The following is a 20229-nucleotide window of genomic DNA, read 5'->3' as shown; positions in this document are numbered from 1 at the left end:
GGAATATTCCTCTTTATCCCTGATAAGTTTATTTCTTTAGGAGTCTACTTTGCCTGATATTTATATAGCCTTTCCAGCTTTTAAAAAAATTAATGTTTTATGGTATATTTTTTCATTCTTTTACTTTTAACCTCTCAATATTTAAAGTGAATTTCTTATAGACAGTATATAGTTGAGTCTTAGTTTTTTAAATCTAACCTGATAATCTCTGTCTTTTAATTGTATGTTTAAACCATTTACATTTAATAGATTTATTGATATTGTTGGATTTAGTTCTACCATTTTGTTGTTCGGTTTTGATTTGTCCCCTCTGTTTTTCATTCCTCTGTTTCTCCATTTCTGCCTTCTCTTGCATTATTTCAATATGTTTTAATATTCCATTGTTATTTCTCTGTTGGCTTTTTGAAATATCTTTTTGTATAGTTTTTTTAAGTGGTTGTTCTAGGTATTGTAATATATATACCTAACTTCTCATGATGTACTTAGAGTTAATATTCTACCACCGCAAGTGAAATATATAAGCCTTGCAGCCATTTAGGTCCTTTCTCCCTCCTCCCTTTATGCTGCAGTTGTTATAACTAGTGCATAATTATACACTGAAAACCACATCAGGCACTGTTATAATTTTTGCTTTCAACAGTCATACACACTTTAAAGGATTTAAGGGGTGTGGAAATAGGCTATTGTAGTCACCCAGCTATTCTCATTTTTGTTTCTTTTCTTTTAGTCCTAAAATTCCAAGGTTCCTTCTGATATCATTTCTCTTTCTCTTAAAGAACTTCCCTTAATGTTTCTTTTAGAGCTGGTGTGCTAGCAATGAATTCTCTTAGTTTTCCTTCAACTAAAAATGTCTTTATTTTGCCTTTAAAAAGATATTTTCACTGGATATAGAATTCTGGATTGACAGTTCTTTTGTTTCAGCACTTTAGAGATGGTGTTCCACTGTCTTCTGGCCTCCACGTCTTCTGATAAGAAATCTGAAGTCATTTTAATTATTGTTCCCATATATGTAATGTATTGCTTTCCTCTGGCTGTTTTCAAAAATATTTTCTTTATCCTTGTTTTTTAGCAGTTTGATTAAGATGTATTTGAATCAGGTTTTCTTTGAATTTGTCCTTCTTTTAGGGTTTGCTGAGCTGCTTAAATCTATAAATTTATGTCTTTTCACCAAATTTGGAAAATGTTCAGCCATGATTTCTTCAATATTTTCTGCACCAAGCCTTTTCTTCAATCTTTCTTGGACTCCAAAGACATGAATGTTAGAGCTTTTGCTGTTATCCCATAAGTCCCCAAAATTCATTCATTTTTTTCCCCAGATTTTTTCTGTTTTTCAGATTAGATAATTTCTATTAACCTATTTTCAAGTTCGCTGACTCTTTCCTCTTCATCTCCATTTTGCTATTGAGCTTATAGACTGAATTTTTTATTTCAGTTATTGAATTTTCAGTTATAACGTTTCCATTTGGTTCTTTTTTATAGGTTTCATTTCTTCCCTAAGAATTTCTATCTTCCCAATTATTTCAAAATCATTCTTTCTTACTTCATGGACTATAGTTATAACAGCTGCTTTATATGATTTATGTTATGTGATATAATAGTCTTCATGTGATAATACCATCATCTGAATCATCTTTTTATTTATTTTTATTTTTAATTTATTTATTTTTAGCTGTGTTGGGTCTTCATTGCTGCCCACAGGCTTTCTCTAGTTGCAGTGAGCGAGGGCTACTCTTTGTTGTGGTGTGCGGGCTTCTCATTGCGGTGGCTTCTCTTGTTGTGGAGCATGGGCTCTAGGCACACGGGCTTCAGTAGTTGTGGCACGTGAGCTCAGTAGTTGTGGCTTGCGGGCTCTAGAGTATAGGCTCAGTAGTTGTGGTGCACGGGCTTAGTTGCTCCGTGGCATGTGGGGTCTTCTTGGACCAGGGCTCGAACCCGTGTCCCCTGCATTGGCAGGCAGATTCTTAACCACTGCGCCACCAGGGAAGCCCATCTGGATCATCCCGAGGCCAGCATCTGCTAATTGTCTTTTCATTTGAGTGTAGTTGAGATTTTCCTAGTTCCTTGTATGTGGAGTAATTTGGGGCATTTTGAATATTATGGAATATTATGTAATCAATCCTATTTGTTTCAGACCACAAGTCCCGACCTGCCTTCTGCTTTGGGTCAGTTCTATGAATTCACAGCTCAAGGGTGAGTCCAGGACTTTATACACAGATCTAAGGGGGTTTATTCTCCAGCTCTCCATGATTGCCCTCACACTCTCTGGCTCCTAGAAGCCCTTCCTTGCAGCACACCCTGTACAGTAAAAGAGAAAATGTTGAGATTCTGCATCCCCCTTCCCCAACTTGCTATCCTACAGGGTCCCTGTTCCCAGTGCTCTGGCAAGAAAAAGAGGGTTTCGCTAGAGCTCTTTCTGTTTGTTCCCACAGTACAGTCTGGGGTTCATGCTTTCTAGAGTCTAAGCTGGGAAATAGTGGAGGAAAAAATACCTAGGAAACTCACTTCCATATTGGTCATTCTTTGAGTGTTTATTTCCCTCCCAATTCTGCCTGCTATTATATATTTTTCAAAGTCCTTAGACAGTGTTTTATGTATCTGTTCCAGGGTTTTTATTTATAATCAACGGGAGGGGGAAGGTGAAGTGTGCTTACTCCATCTTAGCTGTAACCAGAAGCCTGTAGACATGTAATTTTAAGTTGAAAGGTATGGGAGAATTTGACTAATTTTGCAAACAGTATTGCAATATTTAAGAGAATGTGAAAGTCACTGTATTTATAAATTTAATTTATCAGACTCACAACAGTTTTACCAGTACCGGATACAAAGGTTTTGCTTGTTCAATTAGACATTTAAGTTACTTAGGAAAATCAAATATATTAAACGTTCATATGTAGTTGAAATTGTTTAAGCAAATTTAATTACATTGTAAATGGCACTGATTGTTTAAGAGAGTTTAGTTTTTTCAACTTGAGTTAATCAAACTTTAACTGAAGAAAAAGTGAAGGTCCTGTTCTTATTATATTACACCTATAAATAGAACAATAAGATCAGTAAGTGGAACTTAATCCTGAAGAAAAGCTTTGTTTTCAAATGTGTGCCCTTAGTAAATTGAATATTATTTTTTTAACATCTTTATTGGAGTATAATTGCTTTACAATGGTGTGTTAGTTTCTGCTGTATAACAAAGTGAATCAGCTATAGATATACATATATCCCCATATCCCCTCCCTCTTGCATCTCCCTCCCACCCTCCCTATCCCACCCCTCTAGGTGGTCACAAAGCACCAAGCTGATCTGCCTGTGCTATGTGGCTGCTTCCCACTAGCTATCTATTTTACATTTGGTAGTGTATATATGTGCATGCCACTCTCTCACATCGTCCCAGCTTACCCTTCCCCCTCTCTGTGTCCTCAAGTCCATTCTCTACGTCTGCATCTTTATTCCTGTCCTGCCCCTAGGTTCTTCAGAACCTTTTTTTTTTTTTTTTAGATTCCATATATATGTGTTAGCATATGGTATTTGTTTTTCTCTTTCTGACTTACTTCACTCTGTATGACAGACTCTAGGTCCATCCACCTCACTACAAATAACTCAATTTCGTTTCTTTTTATGGCTGAGTAATATCCCATTGTATATATGTGCCACATCTTCTTTATCCATTCATCTGTCGATGGACACTTAGGTTGCTTCCATGTCCTGGCGATTGTAAATAGGGCTGCAATGAACATTGTGGTACATGACTCTTTTTGAATTATGGTTTTCTCAGGGTATATGCCCAGTAGTGAATATTAATTTTAAAAAGGCAACTATAAATAGTATTTTTGCGGGCACAACCTCCCCCCACCCCCACACACAGCAAAAAAGCTTCATTGATGGGGCTCCCCTCCTCCAGAGACCACCATGTCACTCTCAGGCAACTCCCACTGTTGGAAAGATGTCTTTCTTTCTACCTGAAATCCTTGGGTGGTGTAGACTGTACAAGCTTTTAGAGATAGACTGCCAAGTTACTTTACTCCTTGGAGACTTAGTTTTCTTAACCACAAAATGGGAATAAAAAGAACCTACCTCAAAGGTTTGTTTAAAGATTCAATCAGATGGTATATGTAAAGTGCATGTGTGTGTATGTATATGTAAAGTGCTTAGCACAGAAACTGTAGCAGTTGGAGTAGAAGCAGATAGAAGTAGCAGTAAAGTTATTACTGTTGCTGGTGGTGTTATGCTCTGAACCAATTCCCAGAGGTGCCAGGCCCTGGCACTGGGAGAAGCATGAGAAAACCAAACTGAATCAGCTACTGGTGGTAGGACCCTGACTCCTGTCCTGCCTGCATGGCTGTTCCCTCCCTGGCCCAAAGCTTCTGACAGTTGTTTGGTGTTGCCAGGCGGTGGTTGAAAGATGCAGAGCTTTGCAGAGAGAACTGTGTTCAGAACCCAGCTCTGCCCTTCCTCCTGGGTGGTTTGGAAAAGATGCCCAGACTCTCCAAACGTCTGTTTCTTCGCCCACCCATGGTATGGAGCTGAGGATAATGAACCCATTGGATAGATCTGAGTCTTAAACGAGGCCCTGTGTAGTATCCAGCTCAGCGCCTAGCATGTGGCAGGCTTCTGCCCATACACATTGCTTATCTTGCATCTCCACTGTGTAAGTGTTTTTTGTTTTGTTTTGTTTTGTTTTTTGTTTTTTTTTGCGGTACGTGGGCCTCTCACTGTTGTGGCCTCTCCCGTTGTGGAGCACAGGCTCCGGACGTGCAGGCCCAGCGGCCATGGCTCACAGGCCCAGCCACTCCGCGGCATGTGGGATCTTCCTGGACCGGGGCATGAACCCGTGTCCCCTGCATCGGCAGGCGGACTCTCAACCACTGTGCCACCAGGGAAGCCCCCACTGTGTAAATTTTATTCCAAAGTGGATTCTTTTGCTCCTGGTAATCCAGTTGTCTACGCTGACCCAGGTTATCCGGTTATCTTGTCTACACTGACTCAACTGAGGAGCAGGGGGCCTAGGTTCTAGTCCTGGGCCATGACCCTTAGGTCAAACCTGTTCTCCCCGGGACTCAGTTTTCTCATCTCTAGATTGGGTGTGACAATCCCCATTCTGCCCCAACTGGACCCACACAGCTCAGATGGCCTATGGATGTGGAGGGCTTAGTTCTGGGGGGTGGTTTGCCCTGACAGACCTAGGAGATCTGTGGGCAGAGCAGGATTCTCTGGGCCCTTCTCACTCTAACAGGCAGTTGGACTCTTGTGCTTCTGAGAGCTGATAATTGGCTTCCATTCTGGCCAGGCCTGAGGGCAACCACTTGCAGGCCTGTGTTCTGGGTCACCCATTCATCAGCCTGGTGCTCACTCCTTCAGAGAAAAAGCAGAAGGGGAACTCCTGGGCATCAGTGCCATCCTGCCTCTGCCTGAATCCCCCTTCAGCCACTGGTGGCTCCCCTGCTGCTGAACTCTGATGCCTGGGGGTCTGTTCCTTAGCACTGGCATGGGTGGCCTCCCCTGGAGCTTTGCATGCCTGCCTTTGGGCCTTAACACCTCAATCAGCCATGCCCAGGCTCACTGCAGCAGCAGCAGCCATGTCCTTCAAAGTCAACTCAAGCCTTTCCCTTCCTCCAGGAAGCCCTCCTGGCTCTTCCAGCCCACAGCACCCTCTCCCTTCCTGGAGAGTCTGAGCCCCACCCTCTGCCCCCGCTCACACTGTGTCTGCCCTGGCCTCTCACTGTTCTTCGGGAGGCTCTGTCACCTCATCAACACTCTAGATGAGAGCGTGAAAAGGGAAGGCCCAGAACACCTCCTTCTCTACCTCCCTGACAGCCCTACCCTGGGATGGGCCCAGAGGGGTTCTGAGGCTGCTGGCTGGTCGGGGGATATGAAGTGGGGCATCGGATGAGGGGCAGGGGCCAGGTCCTAGCTATGCTCCTCAAAGTGTAGGCTACACAAAGGGTCATGATCCCGCACAATGAGGCCCGAAGCTCCCTGGGGACCACTCTCTGGTCTCAGTAATGAAAACATCTCCCACGTATGGAGGGCCTCATGGATTCAGAAGGTCTTTTTCATCCCTGCAGCCATTGACAGAGTGGGCTTGATTACCTCATACCTGTAAAAGAGATATCCAGGTATGCAAAAGAAGAGTCGGACGTTCCAAGCGTGCAGAGGTACCAAGGCAATTACCCCAGCTAGAACCTCAGGTTTCAACTTCCAGCCCCTTAATCTCTGTCTCTGACTTTCATGGAGGTGAGGTGGCAGGTGGTGTGGGAACAGCAGTGAGTGAGCACCTACCTGCAGCCTTTCCGTGCTTCCTTCAAGCCTGCTGTGCTGGAGAGGGGGCAGACAAGGAAGGAGGCGGAGCACAGAAGCAAAGCTGGAGACTCTGCCTTGGATCAGCCCCCATCACCTATGATGGACATGATGGATGGTATCTGAAAGCCGTGGGGGCAGGGTGGATGTGAGTGTAGGCCTGGGGTTCCTCCATCCTGCTGCCGCAGCCCCAGACACAGAGACCCTGTGAACTCCTGTCCCGTGCTCCTTCCTGGTATCCCAGGGAGCACCTGATCTGAGCATCTCTGGAGCTTCCCCAGCTGCAAAAATGAGCCTGGAGGTGAGGCTGGAGAAAGCAATGATATTGGCTAGAGGCTACAATCTAGCTCAGAGGCCTTTACCTCCCTTCGTCTACTGTATCTCAGGAAGCTTTGCTCTCTAAAATATTATCCTTGTTTTCAGTAAGCTGGCGTGGAAAGGTCTTCCCCTCTCTGGATAATTTTGCCCTGGTCCATTTTCTTCCTTTCTCCTCTTTTCACCCGACTCTAGTGGGGAAAATACAGCCTGTCAACATTCCTTCCTACTGGCCCAGCAGCAGCTGCCAGGAGAGGAGCTCACACGTGCATGTGTGTGTGTGTGTGTGTGTGTGGGTGTGTGTGTGTGTGTCCTGAAGACGCTCCCCTGTCAGACAGGCAGGGACCCAGCCTTGCCCAGCAGAGCTTGCAGGAGAGATGACTCCCAATACCAAGCCCACCGGCAGGCTCAGGAAGTGGAGGATGCTGGCAGTCACAAGAAGCCACGCCAACGCAGTAGCCACCATCCAAAGCCTTGGCCGGGGCTGCCAGCGGGCGGGAGGCTCTGAGGCTGAACTCAGGGCGAGTGAGGAATGGTGGGAAGAGCCAGGCCAGAGCTGGCAGCCAGAGGACTAGACACATGGGCAAATGTCACAGATGCTCAGCACTGGCAGGGAGTGTGGAGAAGGGTCAGCACAACCCCTCATTATACATGTGGGAAATCTGAGGCTCAGAGGGGTCAGGGCTCGGCCAAGTGTCGCAGAGCAAGGTAAGGACTGAAAATAGGTCTTTGGGTTTTGTGTGTTTGTTTTTCCTTTTTTAGTTTTATTGGAGTATAGTTGACTTACAATGTTGTGTTTAATTTCTGCTATACAGCAAAGTGACTCAGTTATATATACATATATATATACTCTTTCTCATATTCTTTTCCATAATGGTTTATCACAGGATATTGAATATAGTTCCCTGTGCTGTACAGTAGGACCTGGTTTACCCATCTTGTATATAATAGTATGCCTCTGCTAATCCCAAACTCCCAATCCTTCCCTCCTCCACCTCCCTCCCCCTTGGCAACCACAAGTCTGTTCTCTATATCTGGGTCTGTTTTTGTTTTGTAGGTATGTTCATTTGCATCATATTTTAGATTCCACATATAAGTAATATCATATGGTATTTGTCTTTCTCTTTCTGACTCACTTCGCTTAGTATGATAATCTCTAGGTCCATCCATGTTGCTGCAAATGGCATTATTTCATTTTTTTTAATGGCTGAGTAATAGTCCATTGTATATATATACCTCATCTTCTTTATCCATTCATCCATTGATGGACATTTAGGTTGTTTCCATGTCTTGGCTATCGTAAATAGTGCTGCTATGAACATAGGGGTGCATGTACTTTTTCCAATTATAGTTTTGTCTGGGTATATGCCCAGGAGTGGGATGGCTGGATCATTTGGCAACTCTGTTTTTAGTTTTTTGAGGAACCTCTAATACTGTTTTCCATAGTGGCTACACCAGTTTACATTCCCACCAACAGTGTAGGGAGGGTTCCTTTTCCTCCACACCCTCTTCAGCATTTATTATTTGCAGACTTTTTAATGATGGCCATTCTGACTCAGGTGAGGTGGTACCTCATTGTAGTTTTGATTTGCATTTCTCTAATAATTAGCAGTGATGAGCATTTTTTCATGTGCCTGTTGGCATCTGTATGTCTTCTTTGGAGAAATGTCTGTTTAGCTCCTATTTCTTTAGAGAAATGTCTGTTTAGGCCCATTTGAAAATAGGTCTTTGGATTTCAATTTTTTTTACAATGTATCATGTCACATTGTTCTAAAATCAATAGCTGGAAAGTGTATTCATCGCTATTCATTGCCCACTTTCCAGAGGCTTCTGGCTATCAGAAGCTGCGCTGAGGCTCTGTGAGATCTAGGAGTACATGAGGTCTGCTCCCTCTGTGGGAGGGAGCTAGCACAGCTAGCTGCTCAGTTATTCAATTGAACAGGAGGTAGCACAGCCCCGTGGATTAATAACTGTGAAGGAGAGTGTGCCTCTGTAAAGCTAAGGCAGACCACAGTGGGACATAGGGAGGGGCAGAGGGAGAAAGGAGGGAGTATTACTTACTTATACCTTACGTCGTTCCCAAAAGGTTTAGGGTGGCTATGAGGCTGTGTGTCCATAAAGGTTTCTAGGGTATGACCTGACCTTGAAGTGAAAGCAGGATTCAAAGAGGACGAGACAGAGACAGGCATTCCAGGAGGAGGGAACAGGTTGTACAGAGATACAGAACATGTGTGAGGCCTCACGAAGCCCAGGATGGCTGGAAAGGAGGGCGTGGTGAGAAATGCTGAAGGAAAGGGGAACTCTGTTCAGACTCCCTATTTACCAGCCCACTGTGGGCACCATTGTGGATAAGCCCATCTCCCCAGAGGCTGATCTCTTTAGCCTTAGTCGGTGTATTGTCTCAATAATGCTGTGTAACAAACTCCCTGAATTCAGTGGCTGGAAATAATAAGCATTTAATTTACTCTTCTGTGGGTCAGCTGGGTGGCTGGGCTCTGCTGGGTGGCTCTTCAGGTCTCAGTTGGGCTCACTCACATCTCTGGAGGTTGGCTGGCCATTGGCTGCCCTAGGCTAGCCTTGGCTGGGGTGACTAAGATGACTTGGCTCTGTTGCACAGGTCTCTCATCCTCCAGCAGGCTAGCGTGGACATGTTCTCATTGCTGATGGCAGAGCAGGAGAAGGCAGGTTCTGATGTGAAAGCCCATTTCAAGCCTGCTGGCATCCCATTAGCCAAGGTAAGTCACATGGCTGGGCCCAAAGGGGCAGGATAGGGCGGGGAAGAGCCATGTAGCATCACAGAGTAAAGGGCATGGACGCAGGGAAGTGAAGCATTGGGGAGATGAATGTGATCCACCATAGTCATTTTTCACCCGCCTTACTTGGCACAAGTGTCCACACCCACATCCTTGGACAGGTGCAGAGCAAGCCTCCAGGACCTAGTTCAAATTCTGCCTTCTCGGGGAACCCTCCTTGATGACTTAGCTCAACTTCTTGGTCCAGTGAGGGATCAGGTAGGGGTGTGTGTGTGTGTGTGTGTGTGTGTGTGTGTGTGTGTGTGTGTATGTGTGTGTGTTATTACCTCAAGCAGATGGTGGGAACTGGTGAGCAGCTGCCTGTTTCTTTATCATCCCACCACGCTGGGCTGTGAAGCACAGCCCTCCAGGAGGCCCAGTTCTCTGAAGGAGACACTCCTGCCAGCAGTGACAACACAGCATGACAAGGACCAGGACACAAAGACCACGGGGCGCAAAGAGAGACGAGGGGCAGCGCTGGGCCCAGGCTCGCAGCCAGGAAAGGCTTTCTGAAGGAGGTAAAGCTTAAATGGAGTCTAGACTGAGTAGAGGAAGAGGATGGACCAGTGCTTATAGGCAGGGCTGCGAGAATCTATCCTATGCAGAGGGGATAGCGTGGGCAGATGCCTAGTGGTGAGAGCAGGTGGGCATATTTGAGGAATGGCCATGGCTGTGTGAAGCTGAAGCCAGGTGGGGCGGTGTTGGGGAGAGTGGGGATAAGCCTGGAGAGGTTGAAAGGGGCCATGTCACCGCACCGTGGGTGTCAGTGCAAGATGACGGAGGCCATGAAGCTGAGCTGGAAAGCTGGCTCTGGAGTGGATGGGACAGACCAGAGGCCAGAAGAACATGTGTGACAACTGCCCAAGGGGGAGATGAGGAAGGTCTGATCCGAGCAGAGGTAGTGGGACCAAAGAAGAGGGAGTGGTTTAGAATCTATAGGACTTGGTGACCTGTAAGATGTGGCCCCCAAGGCAGAGACGTCTTGGGCCCAGGATTCGGGGGCCAGAGCTGTGGACATGGGGGGTCCCCTGAAGTCTAAGGGTTAGTAGGGCTGGCTCTGAGAGACTGGTTAGAAGTCACGGGACATAGGCTAGGGCAGCTCAGGAGCCAGGGTCCCGCAGAGGTCAGAGTTCTAGACTCCTGGGCTGGGCCTGGGCTGCAGACAGGCTTCTGTGCAGCACCTGCCGGAGGGCCCTGGCCTCCCTCTGGAGCAGCTTGGCACAGCCCGTACTCCCCCGCCTGCTTCTTCTTCAACTGGCACATCCTGACATGACTGCACAGCTGACAAAGAGCAGAGCGATCTTGAAAAAGCCACAGAAGAAAGGAGGTATCAAAGCACCTTCCCAGACCTGCACTCTCTCCCCAGCTCCAAAGCCTGCTTCAGACACCCCACTCATGTCACAGGCCTGAGGGGGACCGACTGATCACCAGGGAAGCCCCAGGTCGCATGTCCCTTCCTTGGGGAACTTCAAAGACAGCCCTGATGGACCAACCTCCTGTTTCCCACCAAGAGTGGAGGTCTGAGTAACCCCTGCCGCTGGGAGCCTTTGGTGCCTCCTCCTCTGACCTTTGGCTGACAGCAGCTCAAGAAGCCTCCCTTCTCCCCCTCCACCCCACGGTGTCCTCTCACCCCTGGGCTCCCTTTGAGAGCTTGTCACTACTTGTGCCCGCGGCCCAGAGAAAGGGCTTCTCCGCTCTACCAGAGCCTGAGTCTGGCTCAGTGTGCTGGTGGCCCAGCCTGCTTTCCCTGAAGAGCTGGGCCTAGCTCTCAACCAGCTGCTAAGTGCGGTGAGGCCCCTGGATCTCAAATTAAGCATTCCTTGGGGGAAGAACCATGCTCTGTTGAAGCCTTTTCTTTCTTTCTTTTATTTATAGGCAGGAGCTGGGTTTTGGAACAAGCCCTGGCTACAGAATCAGGAGACCTGGGTTCCTATCATTTGACTTTGGGAAACCTCTTTGGGCTTCAGTTCCTTCAGCTCTGGAATGGGGCTAATAAGCTTCAGAGCCTGATCTGTGAATCAAATAAGGTAATACATCTGAAAAAGTCTAATAGTGCCTGGCACATAGTAGGTGGTAATTAAAAAAAAACATTAATTCAGTAGTGTACATAAGAAGTTACCACATACCCCCTATTCCTAGTACATGGGGAAGCCCCAGAAGGGAAGGACCTCGGAGAGTTCACAGGTGGGTCCTGTTAAATATCCCTGCCCCACACCCTGTGACAAAGAACACAGGTCAGGATTATTCCAGCCAACAGGTACCAGGGTAGAAGAGCTCAGTGCTGAGAGCATAGGTCAGGCTTCTAGGGCTGTGGGAACTGGGACAGGAGATGGTGCTGTGGGCTGGGTGATCAGGAAGGAGGGAAGTGAGCTGGGTCTAGCATTTTGAAAGGCAGCAGGGATGGAGATAAGACATCCTCTTAAACCCAGTGTGGTGCTGGCCAGGGGCCCTTCAGGGGGCCTTCTCCCCTGGAAGGAAGAGGCTATGGTCTATGAACGCTCAATCTCTTGATGGACAAGGGGCATGTCCTACTGGTCTGACCCAGAGAGATCAAACAGTCCTACACTGCAGGCCTTAGGCCAGGTCTCCCTGGGCCCAGGACAGTGAGGCAGCATGGCTTTGGGCCTCTTGGGCATCCTGGAGCATTTGCTGCCACAGACCAACCTGGGAAATGACAGCACTTTTGCTGTTGGAATTGGAAGCCTGGAGCACAGAAACTGCTCATGCACCCGGAGGTGGCTGGAATGTGAATCCGCTTCTTGGCCTTCAGCAGCAAGCCCTGGAGTTCCTGGGCAGGGAGAGCAGAGCTGGTTAAGATGCAGAGAGGGGTGGGGAGAACCAGAGGAAGGCTGGGCGCACCCAGGGCTCCTCCAGGGCAGGAGCCTGTGCATCGCTTTTTCCCCAGAGCACAGGGGCTGGTACAGTCACGGTGGGAGTGTTTGTCAAATCGGTTTGATAAGAGAGATATAGAGTGAGATACAGTCACAGAGAGGGGGAGACAGACAGACAAAGAAGCCAAGAGATGAAAAGACATGCAGAGTCAAGTAGAAAAACCTAGAGAAATAATGGAAATGGAGAAAGGAGAGAGAGGAGAAATAGAGCAGAGATGGAGAAGGAGAGAGAGAGAAGATCGTGTCTTCAGCAGGTCCCAAAATAGCAGATGCTGGTTCTGGCAGCCTGCCCCGAGATGGCCCCTTAATTGGGGCTGAATTCAGCATTCTCTGAGCCCAGCGCAAGTGTCACTGAGGACGGCATGTACTGGGCCAAGGTTGACAGAAAAGGGCCCAGCTGGAGCTGGGATGTACACGGGGTGTGTGGCTTCCTGCCCCAGGCTCCCCAAGCCCTTTCCAGCTCCCGTCATTCACACTCAGCTCGCTCATGGAGCTGCTCTGAGAAGGTGGCTCAGCCCTGGTGAGGTCAGAGCATCTTCTGCTCGCATGAGGAGTGGGGAGAGGGATGGGGCTGAAGGAGCAGGGAGATGGTGGAGGGGAGTGGATGCTTATTGCATCTGGGGAAGAGACAGTGGTTGGAAAGTTGGATACTTGGTGTGTTATTTTAGGGACAAGTTGTACTTTCACAAAACAATCTTAACAGGCTGATTTGTCTGCTCAGGTGCTCTCTTCCAGAAGCCAGCACCCTGTTGTGTGGCCCCAGCAGCCATAATTTCAGGTACCACCCCCTCTCCAACCCATTCCCCTGTTGCTTAGGAAGAAGGGTTGGTCCTGTGTCTTAAGGGAACATAGCCTCTGCTCCAGCCAGGTATAAAAGGAGGTCTGGCTGGATTCCATTTCCTCTTAGGACAAAATGAAAATGCCTGCTATTCCTTGTGCCATGAAGAATTTTCACTGGATGCCAAGAATTTTCCAACAGCATGAAAATCAAGACTAGCATACAGGGAGAGTTGAGTTGATTGACCATCACCCACTTCCCTGCTCTATCACATGGAAAATTCCAAACTTTTCCTAGAGACTTACGCCACATCTGTGCTTGTGATGTTCAGTACTGGGTTAACTGAAAAGTGTTAATTGGCAATTATGTGGAAAGTGCCCCAGACCCAAAAGAAGAAGGGAAGGGAATTCATATTTGTTGAGCACATTTTTATATGCCAGGCACTGTGCTAAACAGGTTTCCTTATGTTGTATCATTTAATCCTCCTGACAGGCCTGTGATGTTCTTATTATCATTTCTGCTTCAGACATGGGAATAGTGACTTGAAGAGATTAGGGAATTTGCCCAAGTTCACGTAGCCAGTTAGTGTGGGAGCTGGAGCCCAAACCCTGATCTTCTTGTGTTCAAAGCCTATTTTACTATACCAGCTGACCCAGAGAACATCAGGGAAGGCCTGCTGCTAGAAGCAAGTCTGGGGACTGTCATAGAAAGTGGAGTGGGCAGTCTTTAGGAGACTGGAGAAAAATTGATATACAAGGCAGCTCTACTCTGCCTTGGTGGGCCTGGTTCTGTGTAGCCAGATGGTGGGCAGGGGTGTCAGCAGGAAGCCTAATTCCATGGGGCCAAGACTTTAGGTTGGGTTCACCTGGAAGCAGACTCTGAGATGACTGATATGCAAAATTTCTTGGGGAGCGGCCTCAGGGCCAATGCTTGTTGGGGAGGAAAGGGAGCAGGACTGGGCAGAGGGAGAGGTTGGGCTGCAAGGCAGTCTCAGTGAAAGCCTCAGCTGATTCTGCAGGAGCCCTGATGCTGGAATGATCCTTCAGAGTTGTCTCGAGTTGGGGTGAGGGAGCTGGGCCTTTATACCCTGTCACTGACTAGTCATTGGGTATCGACTGCCCTGGAAAGGGGAGGTGACCTTGGACAAGGACACTTTCTTCAGTTGAGACAATTCCCATAGAGAATGGACATATGAGAGCTATCAAACAACCACCTCCCTTCAGCTGTGAGAGCGAGTCCTGTAAGGGCCAGTTGGGTGATGCAGCACAGCCTCCATGACAAGGGTTCTCAGTGATACCAGTGGGAGAGGTGGCTGGGGAAGACATCCAGCATAATAAAGATCATGGATGAGGATTTCCTAGGAGCAAGGGTCTTACAGCCTATGGGAGAAAGAGAGGGAAGCTGGGCTGAGGAGTTCTGCAAGGCAACTTGAAGTTTGCATATGTCCCCTCTGATCCCTGTGGCAACAATGCCACACAGAAAAGGTGCCCAGGATGGGATTCTGGAAGGAAAATTAAAGCTGAGGACAGAATCATTCCCTGGCTAACATGTCATCCAGAAAGAACCTGAGTGCCTAGCCCTGTGTGGAGCTCAAATGAGTAGGAAGATAAGAAGGAGAGAACAGAAGAGACAAGTAAAGGACAAGTTGGTCCTGTCTTAAGGCATCTGCATTCTGGCTGGCTCCCACAGCTTCATATGTGGGAGCAGGCAGAGAGCAGCACACGGTGTGCTCCCAGCCTGTCTTGGATGGTTCTGCCAGATTTTGGGGTAAATTAATTCAGAGAAGGGAGCCAGCAAGGTGGGAAAGTCAAGGAGAGATTCTCAGACCAGAAGAGACTTAGATGAACCTTGAATAAGGGAGAGGAGTCAGGCCAGGCATGCAGGGATCCGCACTCCTGAAATGTCCTCTCACTTCCCTGCTCTGCGAGCTTGGGGGAAGGGAGTCCATACTCACCAGGGCTGGTGCATCTCCAGATTAAGAGGTGACCCAGAAAAGAATCCAGTCCTTTCTTTTTTTTTTTTGTGGTACGCGGGCCTCTCACTGTTGTGGCCCCTCCCGCTGCGGAGCGCAGGCTCCGGGCGCGCAGGCCCAGCGGCCATGGCTCACGGGCCCAGCCGCTCCGCGGTATGTGGGATCCTCCCGGACCGGGGCACGAACCCGTGTCCCCTGCATCGGCAGGCGGACTCTCAACCACTGCGCCACCATGGAAGCCCCAGCCCTTTCTTTTATCTTTATAAACCCTCTTTGCCTTCCCAGGCACCCTGGATCTGTCCGTGGTGCTGAATCACGGTGCAATTGTCCAAGCCTCACCTGGCGAGGACGAAGTCTGCAGAGTTTCAGTTTCTCCAGCAAGAAAGAAGCAAGATGAGCCTCTTCATAGAGGGAGATCTGCCCCTGGTTACCCAGGCCTTAACTTCCCTTCACTGGGCAGAGCAGGACAGGATAAGTAGACCTGTCCAATCTGATGAACAGAGCACAGGGGCTACCACATCCTTGGTGCCTATGAGTAGAGCATAATGTGGGCCATTTAAAGACGTGTCCTCAAGGGAGCTCCTTTTTGGTAATGGAACCTTTCTGTATCTTGATTGTAGTGGTGGTAGTACAGATTTATACATGTGATAAACTTATACAACTATACCTATACACATACAAAAAAAAAATGAATCCATGCAAAAACAGGCCAAGGCTGAGTAAGATCTGTAATCTAGTTAATTGTATTGTGCTAACGTCAATTTCCTGGTTTTGAACTCACTATAGTTATCCCTACATTCCCCCATACCACTGAGGGAGCTGAGCGATGGGTACTTAGGACTTTTTATACTATTTTTTGCAACTTCTTGAAGTCTATAGTTATTTCAAAATTTAAAAATTAAAAAAGCACATTGTGCCCAATGGCTGGGCCTGCTTACGATCCCCTTATCAGCTGCCTCTTCTTCACCATCTAGATCCTTTGGGGGCCAAGCTCAAGTTTTTCCTTCTCCAGGAAGCTTCCCGATTACCCATGCGCACTTATAGCACTTACGCTGTGAACTCATAGCCAGGGCTCTGTCCTCTGTGGTTTCATGTGTCTGTTTCACCTTCCCAACCATCCTGAGAATTCCCTGAGGGTGGGGTTTGGGGGTTGGATCTTCTGGGTCTTTCATCTCCTTCTCACATCCTGAGGATACACAACTGGTGCTCAATTATACCTTGGTGACAGACTGATAAATATCTGCTTCCCACAGGACCTAGGCTTTCCCAAGCCCTTCATTGCCTCCCTCCTTCCACAGCTCCCGTTAAGTCCAGCTTTGTGGCAGCCTGTCTCCAACAAACATATGAGGAAGTGAGAGAACATTGAACTTGGAGCCACAAGAACCACTGCATCTTGAACCACTTACCGCATATCCACATCATGACAGTGTTTAACATGCATTGTATCTAATCTAAGCTTCATAACAACCCTGCAAATAGGGAACTGCACCCCCATTTTACACATGAGGACAGACACACTGTTGGAAGGGGCAGAAGTAACAGAATTGAAAACCAAGTTCTGTCTGTTTCCCAGCTTTGCCACCTACAAATCATGTAAACTTGGGCCAATTGCTTAACCTCTCTGCTCTTCGGTTTCCTTATCTGTAAAATGGGAAGAATAATACCTTCATCACAGGGATTTTGTGAGAGGTAATGAAATAACCTTCATAGCATTTGTTTTTCTGTGGATTCCTTGAAGGCAGGGCCAGGCCTGAGGTGTGGTGGATGTTTACTATGTGTTTGCTGAAGTAATTGGTGAATGACTTAATGATTGAAAGAATGAACAAATGCTTGTAAAGTGCTCTCTCAGTTTTGAGCACAGGGTAGGAACTCTCTAAATGTTAGTCCCTTCCTATTTTCCTCTTCATTTCACCCCAGCCCTTTCTGGCATGAATTCCCATCCGACCATTGCCAGAATGGTAGAGAAGTTGCCAGTCCCTTCTGTTCCCAAAGGAAGGAAAATGTACCCCTTGCAGTTTGGGGAGTTTGGGCATGGGAAGGAGGCAAGCCCGGGCTGGTGTTCCCTCTGCCCCGGAACTCATTCTCAGGCCCTGGGAAAGGCTGTGCAAACCAGTAACCTGGGTGGTGGCCACTCTGGGATCTTTTCCAGGGTGCCTAGAGAGTGAGCTCCAAGGGTTGGACCTGCAAGCCCAGAGTTCTCCCACAAAGTAACCCTATACAAATGGGTCAGGGGATCCAGGGACGACTGTGAAACACCCACTTCTGGGGGAAAAGACAGTAGGGCCTTAGAGCATCTGTGTGCCTGTCCCTCACACTGAATCTTGGAATCCAAGCCTGTGAGGGACCTTGCATATCATTAACGCACACTTCAGAAGGTTGATTCCTGTCCAAGGAACTGGTCCAAAGCTTGACACTACTAAGGATGGGGGACTTACTACTTCCTGGGCATGGCCATTCACTGCTCAAGCTGGTGGGATGGGCAAGAAAGACCATTCCTGAATTTCGGGAATCCAGGGGAGCCTGAGCCAAGCTGAGAGAGCAGTGGCTGCATAGTTGAAGGCTCCATGGCCAATTCTTTTCACTGTGATGCCTGGGACAGAATCTTGCATTTGCCTGGAGGGTTCAGGCTGATAGGTAAACCCCTTGGGGAGGGTAAAGCAGCTACGGAATTCACACTAAAGTGTAAATGATTGACAGGCTAGGTTCTTCCCTGCCTGATCCAGGCCTGGCCTGCTGGTCCCAAACAGAACTCTGAGGGGCCATTCCATGCTGTTCTTGCTTCCAAGGCTGTTTGACCAGATGGATAGACAGCACATCCCTAATGCTCCCTCTCCCCTTGGCTACAATATCCCACTTCCCTTTTGGCCCCAGGAGTCCACTTTGGTATAGGATTATTGGGTTTAACCAATATGTCCCTGGTTTGACATAATTCCCCTCATTCTGGCTCAGTTGTGCAGCCTCCATTCCTTCTGCCTCTTCCTAACTTCAGGGCTTGAAAAGAATTCCTGACACTTACAAGGCGCTTCTCATAAAACATCCCCCATGGTTGAACATGTATGGATTTATAGTCCCATTTTAAGGGTGAGGAATCGAAGCCTGTGCAGGTGACGGTAAAGGGACTTGCCTAAGGTCACACAGGGCGACCCCTACAGGGCTGACTCTAAATCCCAGGGCTCCTAGTTTTTGCTCCTGCACTTGGCTCAGGGTTCGTGTCCCCACCAACCTTTCAGTCTGCCGGCAAGCACCAACTGCAGTGGTTTTACCTTTTTTTTACAACTGCCAGCAAACACCATCCTTTACCTCCAGTTCTTCCAGCTTGGACATGAGTGCCTGCTCTCTGGAAGAAACAGGGCTTTGTCTTCAGGAAGCTCATGTTCGGGTGGATAGACAAGAGTGTGACCCAGGGAGCAAGGAGATGCGGCAAGGGGGGGGGGCAGGCTGAAGGGGTCAGAGCATGGAGACCAAAGAGGGCTGGGAGATCCCCGAGGCCTTCCTGGAAGAGAGCGCTTGAGGGCTTGCGGCCCACTGTGTGGGCAGGGCAGCTTCTTGAGAGGAGTGTCAGCGAGGTGATGGGCTCCTTTTGGGGACAGAGGCTGGAGAGTCAGTGAGGATTCTGTATAAATCCTCCCCACCTGCAGATATTTGCTCTTGCCATCGCACAACTCCTTACTCAGCAGAGTCCTCCAGATACCCAGAGCCCCTGCTCAAGCTTGGTGCTTCCATCCCCAGAGGCCAAATGCCCTTCCCAGGTCCACAAGCTGCCCCCACAGCTACTCCTAAAGATAGGCCTCCAGAGGGAGTCTGGATCCCATCCTCATTCTTTCCCCTCCTTCCCCCACCCCTCCTACCCCCCACCCCCACCCCTAGCATGGAGCATGTTCTAACGGCAGCAGCATCCTGACTCAAAGACTCCCCAGAAGTCCCCAATGGCCTTGATGAGATGTGATAAGCTGGACTGTGGGAGCAGGGCTAGTTTGCACCAGTCACACTCCAACCTTGCCTCTAGTAGAGGTCAATATTTTCTTCTAAAATGTATAGTGGAAGGAAGGCTTAGGCTGGGCCCACAATGAAGTGCAATCTCTGGATAGACAGGGCTTAGTTATAGGAGTCAGTGGTTAGAGGGTGTCCCAAACAGTGACACAAACACGGTCTTTCTCTTTGGTTTTGGGAAGCAGGAAAGGACACACAGCGCTATCCACGTGGCTTTATTGTGTGTCCTTCTCTTCCCTGAGGACCCAGCCCCGAGCCAGGTGCTTCTATGGGGGAAGCAGAGGAGGCAAAGCCCTCCCACCAAGGAACTGCCGGCTCTGGAGGCCGGATCAGCCTCACACAGAGCACAGTTCCCAAGCACATTCGTTTCCTGTGGCTGCCATGATAAATGACCACAGATTCGGTGGCCTGAAACAACACAAATTAATTTTCTTACAGTTCTGGTGACCAGAAATCTGGCTCAGATCTCAATGGCTAAAATCAACATGTCGACAGGGCTGTATTCCCTTCTGGAGGCTCTAGGGGAGACTCTGCTTCCTTGCCTTCTCCAGCTTCTAGAAGCTGTCTGCATTCCTTGCCTCTTGGCCCCTTCCTCCATCTTCAAAGCCAGAAATGCTGGTTGTGTCTTTCTAATGCAGCACTCTGATATTGACTCGCTTGCCTCCTGCTTCTGCTTTTAAAGACCATTGTGATTACTTTGGGCCAGCCTGGAAAATCTAGGATAATCTCCCTATTTTAAGGTCAGCTGATTAACAAACTTGATTACATCTGCAACTTTAATTCCCCTTTGCCATATAATATAACATATTCACAGGTTCCAGGGATTAAGATGTGGACCTCTTCGTGGGGGTTGAGGGGATTATTCTGCCTAGCACACCAAGTAAAGACATGGTAGTACACCCAGCCTCTACCAGTGGGGCTCAGCATCACCTCTGGAGCTTTTTAGAAGTGCAAATTCTTAGTTTCTACCCCCAGAGTTATTGAATCAGAAATTCTTGTGGTATGGCCCAGCAATCTATGATCTAATAATCCCTCTAGATAATTCTGAGGTACTCTAAAACATTAAGAACCATGGTTCTAGGGCACTGTACTTATCTGCTTGGTTGCAGTTGGGTCACAGGCATGTCTAAGTTTGGGCTCATGGGCAGGGAGGATGATGGAGCACACCTGCGAGGTTTCATGGCCCAGGCCTGGAAAAGGTAC

At 48.1% G+C, this 20229-nt stretch overlaps 1 protein-coding gene across 1 annotated transcript in view; it reads right to left on the bottom strand.

Annotated features, from left to right (window-relative positions):
- Window positions 1-6334, bottom strand: part of LOXL1 (lysyl oxidase like 1) — an 82733-nt gene extending 76399 nt beyond the window's left edge. Inside the window, exon 1 of the mRNA XM_073801230.1 lies at window positions 6331-6334. The gene's annotated coding sequence lies outside the window, so the exon portion shown is untranslated. The remainder of the gene's footprint in view (window positions 1-6330) is intronic.
- Window positions 6335-20229: the final 13895 nt, after the last annotated feature.

Source organism: Tursiops truncatus, chromosome 2, assembly GCF_011762595.2.
Source record: "Tursiops truncatus isolate mTurTru1 chromosome 2, mTurTru1.mat.Y, whole genome shotgun sequence".
NCBI classification, from domain to species: domain Eukaryota; kingdom Metazoa; phylum Chordata; class Mammalia; order Artiodactyla; family Delphinidae; genus Tursiops; species Tursiops truncatus.
The sequence above is the reverse complement of the archived record's forward strand: the minus strand, read 5'-3'. Positions and strand labels throughout refer to the sequence as shown.